The sequence below is a fragment of the Lepisosteus oculatus genome, unplaced genomic scaffold (assembly GCF_040954835.1).
Source record: "Lepisosteus oculatus isolate fLepOcu1 unplaced genomic scaffold, fLepOcu1.hap2 HAP2_SCAFFOLD_136, whole genome shotgun sequence".
NCBI lineage: Eukaryota > Metazoa > Chordata > Actinopteri > Semionotiformes > Lepisosteidae > Lepisosteus > Lepisosteus oculatus.
The window spans coordinates 120,027-132,500 of record NW_027167685.1 but is presented as its reverse complement, the minus strand read 5'-3'; the positions used below and the strand labels follow the sequence as shown (position 1 = coordinate 132,500).

The 12,474-nt window shown below is 51.7% G+C and overlaps 5 non-coding genes across 5 annotated transcripts; 1 reads left to right on the top strand and 4 right to left on the bottom strand.

Moving 5' to 3' along the window:
• The first annotated feature begins 1,297 nt into the window (after nt 1–1,297).
• On the top strand, nt 1,298–1,461 carry LOC138226357 (U1 spliceosomal RNA). Its single transcript, XR_011184498.1, has one exon. It is a non-coding gene; the product is annotated as a U1 spliceosomal RNA (small nuclear RNA).
• A 635-nt stretch (nt 1,462–2,096) lies between these two features.
• On the bottom strand, nt 2,097–2,215 carry LOC138226378 (5S ribosomal RNA). Its single transcript, XR_011184515.1, has one exon. It is a non-coding gene; the product is annotated as a 5S ribosomal RNA (ribosomal RNA).
• A 2,955-nt stretch (nt 2,216–5,170) lies between these two features.
• trnag-gcc (transfer RNA glycine (anticodon GCC)) lies at nt 5,171–5,241 on the bottom strand. The gene has a single exon. It is a non-coding gene; the product is annotated as a tRNA-Gly (tRNA).
• A 2,196-nt stretch (nt 5,242–7,437) lies between these two features.
• trnag-gcc (transfer RNA glycine (anticodon GCC)) lies at nt 7,438–7,508 on the bottom strand. Its single transcript has one exon. It is a non-coding gene; the product is annotated as a tRNA-Gly (tRNA).
• A 957-nt stretch (nt 7,509–8,465) lies between these two features.
• trnas-cga (transfer RNA serine (anticodon CGA)) lies at nt 8,466–8,547 on the bottom strand. The gene has a single exon. It is a non-coding gene; the product is annotated as a tRNA-Ser (tRNA).
• Between the last annotated feature and the right edge of the window lie 3,927 nt (nt 8,548–12,474).

Genomic DNA, 12,474 nt, shown 5'->3' with positions numbered 1-12,474 from the left:
GGGCCTCGTCATTGATTGTTACAGGTGAGACGGGGATTAGGAGGAGACCCCGACTGATGGGTAAAGCGGAGCACTAACACCAGAGGGACACCCCCGGCGTCTCTTTTTGAGAGACGCCCTGGGGTTTCCTAATGGCCAAGGAGGGTCGGGACCTCGGTTTGACGCCTCCCCCGAAGGACGGCGCCTGTTTGTGCAGCAGAGTGTCGCCATCAGGAGGCTGGGGCGTAAGAGAGCCACACAGCCCGCTGGGTGAGCGCTCCCTACTGGTCCCAGTCACACCTCTTGCAGGAGCAGCAGCAACCGGAGCTTTTCCGGGGTGGAATCTCCCATCCGGGTGCCGGCCAGGCTCACACCTGCTGGGCTGCCCCGGGGGTGAGCCCAGTCGAGAGTCGCAGGGCCAGATCTAGTCACCGGGGAGAAACGATACAAGTGAAGGATTGCTCGGCTCTCGGCACTTGAAAAGACCGACAAATGTCTCGTTCCCGCCGGAGCTGAATGTACCCGCATGTGTGGTGTCGTCTTCTTCCCCCGCCCCGCTGTGTTTGCTGTATTGTCTCTGAAGCCGGCCCCCCCGAGACGAGACGGGCTGTTCCTGTGCCCCAATTAACACTTTACAGGTGCCATTCCCCGGCATTGTGGCCATTGTCGGTGCTCACACGCGATAAGATAAGGCGGAGGAGAGCGGGGCATGCCCAGCGGCAGACATTCAAGGAGGGGGCAGTGCGAGGTGAGGTGAGGTGCGACACGCCGGAGCCCCGACGCAGCTAATGCGGAGCACTTGTTGGACTGGCATCGAAAGGACGTGTGCGCACGGAGCGAGCCTTCCCTGCTGCGGAGCGCGGGATCTTTCTCCCCCCCTCCCGCTGCAGGAGTTGTGTGCACTGCAGCGGTGCCGAGAGAAAAGCACAGAAGGCAGCAGGCTCTGGAGAGCAGGTAAGAGACGGAGCCTTGTGGGCAGGCGAGCAGGCCCGTTTTTTGGAAATTGCTGAAAAGGTTTGTTCGGTGTGTGGCAGGCGCACGTCGCGAGCTTGCGTGGCGATCTGCCGGTCTGGAGTTATGCAAATGAGGCCGAATTGCATCCCGGGACATGCTGCGAATGCGCAACGGCGACTGCAGATGTGTAGGAAACGGCGCGCTCGTTTTCTCGTTTTGCCCACACTTTTGAGTGTTAGTGTGGCGTGTGAGTGTGTGAAAGAGTGGGCCCAGCAGGAGGCGGTGGCGTGCGGGGCGAGGAGGTGGCCTAGGCTGTGCGATTTGTGCTGTGGGTGCGGGCCGCTTGCAGGGGCCTGTTTAACTCATACTTACCTGGCAGGGGAGATACCTTGATCAAGAAGGAGGTTCACCCAGGGCGAGGCTCGGCCATTGCACTCCGGCTGTGCTGACCCCTGCGAATTCCCCAAATGTGGGAATCTCGACTGCATAATTTCTGGTAGTGGGGGACTGCGTTCGCGCTCTCCCCTGATGTGCTTGGTCCAAAATCAGATACGGGAGGGTTAGGACACCACGAGCTGCGTGGCTGCGGAAGGATCCCGGTTCGACAGGAGTGGACGCCGCTGCTGGTTCTCGCTGGCTTTTAGTTAGGGGTCCGGAGAAGCATCTCAAGCTAGTTCCACTACTCCTTCCGGACGTTCATTCCCTTTTCAAAGTCAGTCGTTTTGCTGTAGTCTGCGTTCTTTAGGCTGATTATCGAGGTTAGCCTTTATTTGGTCATGGGGGGCCTCGATACTGTATGCTGAGTCTAAAGACAGTTTCACCCGTTTTCTGATTGCTCGGTTCTGTACCAGTGCAGACATGTCAAACAGTGAATGGCTGTACCTCTATTGTATCCGTGCTCAATGAATGAAATCGGTAACAAATGAATATATGTCTAGTTATACGAAAAACGAGTGGTTTATCGACTCATCTTCATTTGCAGATTTAGAGGCAGCTTCGATATTCGTTTTACAGACGGGTTTTTTTTTTGAATATGGGTCACACACATGCCACAGCAACAAAACATCTCTAGAGATGAGGCTATAGATCACCTTTCCATCCTGCAGGTTTTCCTCCCAAAGCCTACGGCACCAACGGCGACCCCTGCTGGCCGGGAGAGCAAAAGCTTACAGCACCTGGTATTCCCAGGCGGACTCCCATCCAAGTACTAACCAGGCCCGACCCTGCTTAGCTTCCGAGATCAGACGAGATCAGGCTTGTTCAGGGTGGTGTGGCCGTAAGCGAAAGCCCCGGCGCCTGACTCGCTACTTGAAGCTGTGTGTGGCGGGGGCTCCGTGCCCCCCGAGCGGGACTGAAGGATCGTTCGTGTGCAACTCTTTGGAAAGGAGCTGCTTTCCAAATCGCATTGCGTGCCTGGATGTTGGCGAATGCGCTCCCTTGTGTTGGCTCGTCCCGCACTGGAGGAGGACAAACAATCTGCACGGAGGAGCACCAGGCAAGTCTTCACCAGACAAAAACCTCCAGTGCACAGCACTCTGGAAACATTTCGGGGCTTTCGCGTGTTTATTTCAGCACGTAAAGCGCACCGGTCCAACACGTCGGCCGGGCGCGCGGCGCCTCCGCCCTCTTGTGGCCTTGCGCCGTCAGAGCAAGAGGCTCCTTCTCGCTGCCCTTCCGCTGTGTTGCAGGGCCCCGAGAGGGAACCCGGAGCGCGCACTTTGTGGGGGGCGGGGGACCGCGTTCGCGCTCTTCCCCCGGTCTCTTGCGCGAGTACTAAATCTCACGGACAGGGGGGCCTCGTCATTGATTGTTACAGGTGAGACGGGGATTAGGAGGAGACCCCGACTGATGGGTAAAGGGGAGCACTAACACCAGAGGGACACCCCCGGCGTCTCTTTTTGAGAGACGCCCTGGGGTTTCCTAATGGCCAAGGAGGGTCGGGACCTCGGTTTGACGCCTCCCCTGAAGGACGGCGCCTGTTTGTGCAGCAGAGTGTCGCCATCAGGAGGCTGGGGCGTAAGAGAGCCACACAGCCCGCAGGGTGAACGCTCCCTACTGGTCCCAGTCACACCTCTTGCAGGAGCAGCAGCAACCGGAGCTTTTCCGGGGTGGAATCTCCCATCCGGGTGCCGGCCAGGCTCACACCTGCTGGGCTGCCCCGGGGGTGAGCCCAGTCGAGAGTCGCAGGGCCAGATCTAGTCACCGGGGAGAAACGATACAAGTGAAGGATTGCTCGGCTCTCGGCACTTGAAAAGACCGACAAATGTCTCGTTCCCGCCGGAGCTGAATGTACCCGCATGTGTGGTGTCGTCTTCTTCCCCCGCCCCGCTGTGTTTGCTGTATTGTCTCTGAAGCCGCCCCCCCCGAGACGAGACGGGCTGTTCCTGTGCCCTAATTAACACTTTACAGGTGCCATTCCCCGGCATTGTGGCCATTGTCGGTGCTCACACGCGATAAGATAAGGCGGAGGAGAGCAGGGCATGCCCAGCGGCAGACATTCAAGGAGGGGGCAGTGCGAGGTGAGGTGAGGTGCGACACGCCGGGGCCCCGACGCAGCTAATGCGGAGCACTTGTTGGACTGGCATCGAAAGGACGTGTGCGCACGGAGCGAGCCTTCCCTGCGGCTCGCTCCGTACCCTAAAGGTACCAAAAGTCCACTAGTATAAGCATTAAGTCACTGTCACTGTCACCCCTGTTACAATGTGATTGCTACATATCTTCATTTCTTTGGTTTTTATCCAGTGTGTTGAAGTATTTCACAACACTACCTGTAGCCCGTCTGGAAATAAATCCTCATTCTGATTATTGACCTGGGCATGTACCAATAAATCACTGAGCATATATATATATCACTGTGTTGATGCTAGAGACCTTTATGTAATATTATGATGCTAAAATGTCATTTTCACATATATTAATGTAATAAATGATTGCTTATGCTTTATAAACAAATCTAATTAAAATAAAAGCTTATGTTTTGTATTTATCTTGTACCATAGAACATGATTTTCTTTGTATTTCAAGCCCATAAAGTGTCCAAATGACACACTACATGATATAAGGAAGATTATCACATGCATATCGGTATTATCTTTCTTATGAAAATGCATTCCTTTCATTACCTTTTACTTTTTAAAATGAACTCAAATTGTGTATAATGTAATAATTTAAGTAGAATAGATTCTAATAATATAATGATCCAGTGTGTTGCACTACTTCACTGCTTCACTGCTCTATGCCGTCTGGAAATAAATCCTCAGACTGCTTACTGCCCTGGGCTTGTACCAATAAATTACAGGAGCACATTTATATATCACTGCGTTGAAGCAGGAGACACACAATCACTGCAAACACATCCTAAATACAGTGTTCCAGCACCTTTGACCTCATCCAGAACGTATCATTTCTTGAAAGGGATTGCTGTCCGAATGCACATCTGAATCCCAAACAGAATCTCTAGTAAAATACGATCATTTGTGAAACAGGTAAATGACCGTCTCAGGGGCCCATTCCTCATTCTCAAGACACATCTATGCAGTACGTACACCATGCATTGAGCAATAGGGATTAAAGACACCACAGGTAAGGTTAGAAGTCATTCTGACTATATTCTAAAATATTGGACTCATATTCTTATGATGGCAGTCACTTATGATAGTGACAGAGACGCTGTGTTGCAAAAGGGCGCTGTCTTTTGGATGAGATGTAAAACAGAGGTCACAGCGAGCTGAAAAACACGTTTTGAAAAGTGTGCTTTTCCTGCCCCAGAAGTTAAATGGGGGTGACCAAAGTTGCCCAAACGTGTTTATTTCTGCTGAAAAACCCGTTTTGACAACTTCTGCACAGTGGGGTTAAGGGCTGACTCAGTGGGCTCTAATGAGCCAGGCAGTTACATTGGGATTCCAAGGTTTGAAAAAACACGTTTATTTCGAGCTGAAAAACAAGTTTTGAAAAGTGTGCTTTTCCTGCCCCAGAAGTTAATTGGGGGTGACCAAAGTTGCCCAAACATGTTTATTTCTCTGTCACTATGCTGGGGCATTGGGACCCGCACAGACCTCAGGGTGAATGCCCTCCCGCCGGCACCATTAACACCGCTTCCAGCTGGAAGCTTTGTTTTTCCCTGTAGCTCACCCTTATCCGGGTACTGACCTGGCTCACACCTGCTTAGCTTCAGTGGGTTTTCAGTTGCGAGTTGCAAGGGGATGCAAGTGATGGAGCCGCTCGCTGCAAAAGCCGCTGTATTGGCCGGGAATCGAACCCGAGCCTCCCGCGTGGCAGGCGAGAATTCTACCACTGAACCACCAATGCTCAGTGCCTGGGCCTTCAAAAAAGACGCTTTTTTGGTGCTCTGTGCAAAACGCGTCGACATCTGCAAAATGCCATTCGCGGACACTGAAGAACTTATTTCCAAGGCAGCGGGTACAAGCGATTGGGCGTTTTAAAACCACCAGGAACAGCAAAGAGGCGCGCTTCTTTGCTTCTGCCGAAACACACCGACTGAAGGCGGACAACGTAGTCGGCAGGATTGGAACCTGTGCTGGGAGACCCCAATGGATTTCTAGTCCATCGCCTTAACCACTCAGCCACGACTACAGCAAGCCCCACTGCCGCTGCGTTCTTGCTACAATCTTACCTGGATCGCGAGGCGCCGGCGGAAGCCTATTTCAAAGTCGTTCTCCCTTTCAAAAAAACATTTCCAAAATACAAGCCTTGCAGACAGACACGCCTCAGAGGACTTAAGGGTGGCTTCATGTCGGAATGATAAAGTCTCCCCGTCCGGACATGAAAATGCCACTTTGTTACACACAAAAAAAGAATCAACAACAGAGAAATGCCCACAAGCATTTGAAAAGCCGCACCACGTCGCACTTGAAATAGCTCTTACATTAGTGGTAGACGCAGGAATCGCCTTTTTATTTACGCTCTTACCAACGCGATGGAAAGCAAAACAAAGCAAAGCAGAGCAAAACAAAACGAACAAACGAAAACCCTCACGTCCCGCACTTGCATATAACGCCGTTACGAGCCCAAGCGGTATTGTACGTCATCCTAGCACTGCACCCCGGGGCGTACGGTATATGGGAACGAGCACACGCCACGAATCGTCTCGAATCACTCCCTACAGCTGTAAGGCACCTTGAAGCGTGCACCCCCAACATTCTTCTTTGCGCATCTGTGAAAGGTAAACTCTTGAGCAAACTCAGAACCAGCTCTAAGGAAACTAATCCGATTAGACGTTACTTTGACTCATCTTTTTAAGCTCAGTGCTGGATTGCTCAAACTCCAGCTAGGGTTAGGGTTAGCATTCCCACGCTACTTAGACACTTTGTTTACGCTCAGTGCTGGATTTTGGGAACTTCAGGACGAGTGGGAATTTTCTCCTATCTGTCAATTCTGTATTGTTTTGGAGACTCTTGGCTGCCTATGTTGTACAGTGCAGCGTGAAGGAAACATTTTCCAAAACTGTCAGCTCAAAAGTTGTAAGAAAACCTCTCCAGCTGCTTTAACTCTTCATTTTCGTCATTTAATGTGACACTCGATGTATAACTGGAGCCTCACATATGCAAATGGTGAGGCTCCAGTTCGACACCCAGTTCGACACCACTTTACAGTATATGACAAAAGCATGGCAGACTGTGCCGGACCGGCAGATAACTTCCGCTTATTTTTACCATATTAAACATTGGAAATCCTCCCACTTGCATTTGTGACACTTGATTTTGGCTCCACCTAAGACACTCTTAAATCTTCAAACACTTTTCTCTTCTCCTGCAACACTCTTGTCTGTCGGCACTATGTGGCAGCGTTGCATGACAACCCCTCTCACCACGGAAAGGAACCTAACAGCTTCGGTAAGAGAGGAGAAAAGGACCTGGCCCGTACGAGGCTCAAACCCATGACCTTGGCGTTATTAGCACCACGCTCTAACCAACTGAGCTAACCAGCCTCATAACAGTGCTCCTCTCTGTGCTGCAAGAAATCGAACTCAGGGAATTTCTTTTGTCCTCCTTTGAATAGAAAGCCGTGTAATTCAGTGTACGGGCTTTCTCGCGCAGTTTCATGGTTCTTGTAACCCAAATCCTACACTGGCCTGAAGTGCCCCCCCATTTCACAGCATTTTTCAGCTGATTTAAAATGTACCTAAAGGAGAAGCATTATTGAAGACCATCAATTACCAAGAGCTTTTGTCAAAGGTTTTGGTGGTCATTTTTAATGACCACAGAGCGCTGTGACCTCGGTTTTACATCTCATCCAAAAGACAGCGCCCTTTTACAACACAGCATCTCCGTCACTATACTGGGGCATTGGGACCCACACAGACCTCAGGGTGAGCGCCCCCCCGCCGGCACCATTAACACCGCTTCCAGCTGGAAGGTTTGTTTTTCCCTGTAGCTCACCCTCATCCGGGTACTGACCTGGCTCACACCTGCTTAGCTTCAGTGGGTTTTCAGTTGCGAGTTGCAAGGGGATGCAAGTGATGGAGACGCTCGCTGCAAAAGCCACTGCATTGGCCGGGAATCGAACCCGAGCCTCCCGCGTGGCAGGCGAGAATTCTACCACTGAACCACCAATGCTCAGTGCCTGGGCCTTCAAAAAAGACGCTTTTTTGGTGCTCTGTGCAAAACGCGTCGACATCTGCTTCCAGCTGCAAAATGCCATTCGCGGACGCTGAAGAACTTATTTCCAAGGCAGCGGGTACAAGCGATTGGGCGTTTTAAAACCACCAGGAACACCAAACAGGCGCGCTTCTTTGCTTGCGCCGAAACACAAAGACAGGAGGTGGACAACGTAGTCGGCAGGATTCGAACCTCTTTCTGTCTATTATATACTAAATATTCTCGTCTGTCTCTTGTTTGTATAGAACTGAATGTCCCTGACAATGTACTGTTAGTTTTAATTGAAGAACGGCATTTGTGTTCAAATATATCAGACAAGTTTACGTAACTGCTCATGCGACACTCAGTTGTAATTAGTCAAGAAATAAAGTCGAACAACAGCTGCGGGTTTGATTCTGAACGTATCAGATTGCAGCACCTTTTACTTCAATTGACAAATGATAGAGATTCGAAGAGAGATCCTTCAGACCAGCAAGCAAACCCACGGCTATTTCGGTTTTATATCTAGGCAACGTTGGTGTCTGCAATAGCATACATGAAAGCGTGATGCAATTTCTGTGGCTACATTTGTTGCACGTCATGCACAGTAAGAGTGTTTCTAACACCAAATAAAAAGTCAACAATTAGCGATCACGCCTTCTCCTCAGTTAACCCACTGAAACCCTTGCTGTTAACAGTTCTTTAATGCGTGCTTTACGAGCACCTACATATTGTGTCGGTTCTTTCAGTTTTATTCTTTAGGTTTTCAAAGGCATAAGTAGAACACCAGAGGTGCGAACGCAAGATGTGTGGTTATCTGAAGAACTCATTTCCATGGCAGCGGGGCCAAGCAATTCAGCGTTTTTATAGTACCAGGAAAGGAGAAGCAGCACTTCGCCTTTGCCGCGCAGGCACAAGGAGACGTACGGCAGATGCCGTAGTCGGCAGGATTCGAACCTGCGCGGGGAGTCCCCAATGGATTTCGAGTCCATCGCCTTAACCACTCGGCCACGACTACAGCAAGTTTGCCATCGCCGCATTCCTCCTTTAATCTAACACGGCGTGCGACGTGGCTGCGGAAACCTTTTCAAAGTCGCTCTCCGTTAAAAAAAATAAATACCTTTGACAAAATACGTGCCGGCAGACAGACACGCCTCAGAGGGTTTAAGGCTGGCTTCACGTTCAAATGATAAAGTCTCCCCGTCCGGATGTCAAAATGCAGCTGAAAAGTATTGCATGTTCATGTGTATTGCATGTGAAAGTATTGCATAATTGTGTCTGAAAATGAGCAATGGGCACCTGAGAGACTCATTTGCCTGTTTCACAAATGATCATATTTGACTAGAGATTCTGTTTGGGATTCAGTTGTGCATTCTGACAGCAATCCCTTTCAAAAAATGATACATTCTGGATGAGGTCAAAGGTGCAGGAACACTGTATTTAGGATGTGTTTGCACTTATTCTGTGTCTCTAGCTTCAACACAGTGATATATATATATATGCTCAGTGATTTTTTGGTACATGCCCAGGGCAATAATCATTATGAGGATTTATTTCCAGATGTGCTAGGGGTAGTGTTGTGAAATACTTCAACACACTGGATTGCAGGTTTAGACCCCCTGCACTCTTACTCCTTAAAAACCTGAAGCGTCTGGCGTCTCGCCGACGTCGAAAACCCCCCTCAGGCTGTACTCGTACTCGGCTAACTGCTGTGGAACCCTGCGTGAGCAGCCGCTGCGCCACGGTGACGGCTGGCGACCCACGGATGCCCCACTATCGGCCGGCTCCAGCCCCGGCTGGTCCTCTAGAGCCTCCCCACACGGCTCCTCCTCCCGGGTCGGTAGGGGGCCAGGCGGTCTCGGTGCAGGACCACCACTCTCCCCCGTGTTTGCAACCGGACATGGTAGCAGACCTCGCCCACCACCCAGAGTACCTCAGCGGGCCCCTCCCATGACAGCGCCAGCTTAGGGCTGAGGCATTTGCGGCGGCACGGGTTGTACACCCAAACCGAGTCCCCGGGCTGGAAGGCAGGCCCCCTGCAGCGCAGGTCGTAGTGCCGCTTCTACCGGACCCCCGCCTGTGTCAAGTGGGTCCGTGCAAAGCTGTGCACCTGCTGCATCCGCTGCCGCAGGTCCCACTCGTAGTCCGGTCCAGCCAGCGGTGCCGACCCGTCTCCGGGCAGCGGGCCGGAGACCAGGTCCACCGGGGTTCACATTTCCCGGCCCAGCATGAGCGAGGCCGGGGTGCACCCGGTGGATTCCTGGACCGCGGTCCGATACGCCCAGAGCGCAAGGGGGAGGTGGCGGTCCCAGTCCCGTTGGTGCCGGGACACCAGGGTGGCCAGCTGGGTGGTGAGGGTACGATTAAACCGCTCCACCAACCCGTTGCTCTGGGGATGCAGCGGTGTGGTCCGCGTCTTGTGATCCCCAGGCGCTGGCACACTCTGGCGAAGACCTGGGACTCGACGTTACGCCCCTGGTCACTATGTAACTCCTCCGGCACCCCCAGCCTGGCAAACATCCCCTCCAGCAGTGCATCGGCCACCATGGGGGCACTCTAGTCCGGTAGGGCGAAGGCCTCCAGCCACTTCATAAAATAATCCATGGCCACCAAGACGTAGAGGTTCCCGGCCTCGGTGCGCGGAAACGGGCCCAAAACGTCCACCCACACCCGCTCCATAGGAGCCCCCGCCTGGTGTTGTTGGAGGGGGGCCCGAGACCGCTCGGGGGGACCCTTCTGCTCCACGCACACTGCACACGTTCGGCAGTACCGCTCCACGTCCTGGTGGCAAAGACCCCAATAAAAATGGCCTCGGAGGCGCTGCAGGGTATTTTTACCGCCGAAGTGCCCCACGCCCGGCTGGCCATGCACTGCTCGGAGCACCGCCCCGCGGAGCGACCAAGGCAACATCAGCTGCCACCGTACCTCGCCACTGGAGGGTACCCGCCACCCCCGGCACAGCACCCCGTCCTTTACCTCCAAGGCCTCCCACAGGATGCACAGGGCCTTGACAGACTTTGGGTGTGGGGCGAGCTTCTCTCGCTTAGGCCGCACTCCGGCTACCACTCCCAGCATGCCCAGCGGTACTACGAGTGCCTGGGGGCGCTTCCTCCTCACCACCAGGCGAGGGCGTTACAATACATAGAATATGCATGTAAAACGAACAGATCTTATCAAGAGGGTTATCAGAATACAAAAGGTATATATTCAGTCAGTTACAAAGTGTTACACATATCAAGAGGACATACGTTCAGTATATCATTCATTTAGACCATTTCATAAATGAACCTGGTTATAACTTCTACATTAGATACTGAAAACAAGTACATAACTCTTAGGAATTAAATTGATATCAACTGGTTGGGATAACAATTGAATTCTCGAGCAGTAATGCAGTGAAGTTGAATACTCATCCAATCTCTGGGGATTCAGATCTCCTGCGGGCACAAAGAAACAGTTGCAGGCTTGTTGTTGTCCAATCCACGCTCTCTGTCTAGGTGCCAGGCTGTGCTGTGCGGGTTGCGACGGTGCGCTGCTGATGCTCACTGACCGGCTAGTTAGTGTTGGCTTTAACTAGCAAAGTTTGTGCACAGGAGAAAAGATGACTGTGGGTCCCAGCAAGTCAAGAAGAAGACCGGTTCGTTCCTGATGAAGAGCTAGTTCTGAATAGTGATTCAACTGTCCACAGTTCCGACCTGTTCACGAGGCCCGCTGCTGGTGCTAACCTCGGGTGGATCCTCTGGTTATTCTCTGGCAACCTCCGCTCTAGACCCTTAGAACAAAGGAAAGTTCTGGCACTCGGACACACTGGCCGTTCCGTGGTTGTCCGGGCTGAGTCTCAGGATGGTCAGGAGGCGCGCTGTGAGAATGTCCTGCCCTTGAGAGCCTTCTGCTCCTGGGCTGTCCTGCCCTGGAATTCTCCTTTGAATTCCCTTTAGAAAACTCCACAGAATTCTCTACTGAATTCCCACTGAATCTCTCAGGCTCTCTGTGTTGCCTGTTTTTACCTGGAGGAACTTCAGCTCGTTGATTGGCTGAAAGTTCCATGGGCATCAGAGTCCCACGTGGGTTACTCGGCCCTACCAGTCCCTGATTGGTTGATCAAGGTGAGATATGAGTCACTTACTCCTGACACTTAGGAATGCAGTCCAGATGTCCATCTGGCACTCCCTAGACAGATAGGCACCAATGGATGACCATTGATCATGATAGCCAGGCTTAGCTAAGTGCATCCCCCTTTGGGAGCTGTCCCTTATCAAGGGAAACCTTAAATCAGCCTGCATGAATAGTTTCTCTGTGGCTGCACCACAGAGATGAACAGAGAGATAAGGCCTAATTTGGGAAAGCTCAGAAACACTTAATTCTTTCTTATTAATAAGCATCGCCGCTACACCACCCAAAGCACTTCTAAAACAGGAGATTCGCGTTTGGGAATGCGCCCTGCCCTACAAATAAAACAGGTCTACGGGTCTGAAACCTGCTCCACGGAAAACAGCTCTGTTGCACTTTTGATCAAAGGGAGATTCGCTGTTCTTACTTTTTGATGACATAACACCCAAAGGGGCTTCTTTGGAGCTGGATTCCAACCAGCATCCTTAAGTTTCTTGGCAGTATCCTTTACAGTCCTCTGTTCGGTCGACAAGGGACTGAAGGGGGCAGCTTTCCTCACACATACAGTGCAATGTACTGTAGTGTTCCCGTTCATCGAATTCGCAGTTCTGCATCAGACCTCTAACTCGTTTCCTTAGCTTGGATTTAAGCCACGAAGCAGGCTTCTACTGTATAAACGTCTAGGGGAATCACAAACTATTTGAGAGGCCATCATCCCAGGGGGAACTGACAAAGTCTATCCCTAAACACCTAGCGCAGTCTCTCGAGAGACTGTCAAAAATCGCTTTCTCCGTTTGCGTTGCAAGTAAGTGAAAACGCGGTCTCAACCCAGAGC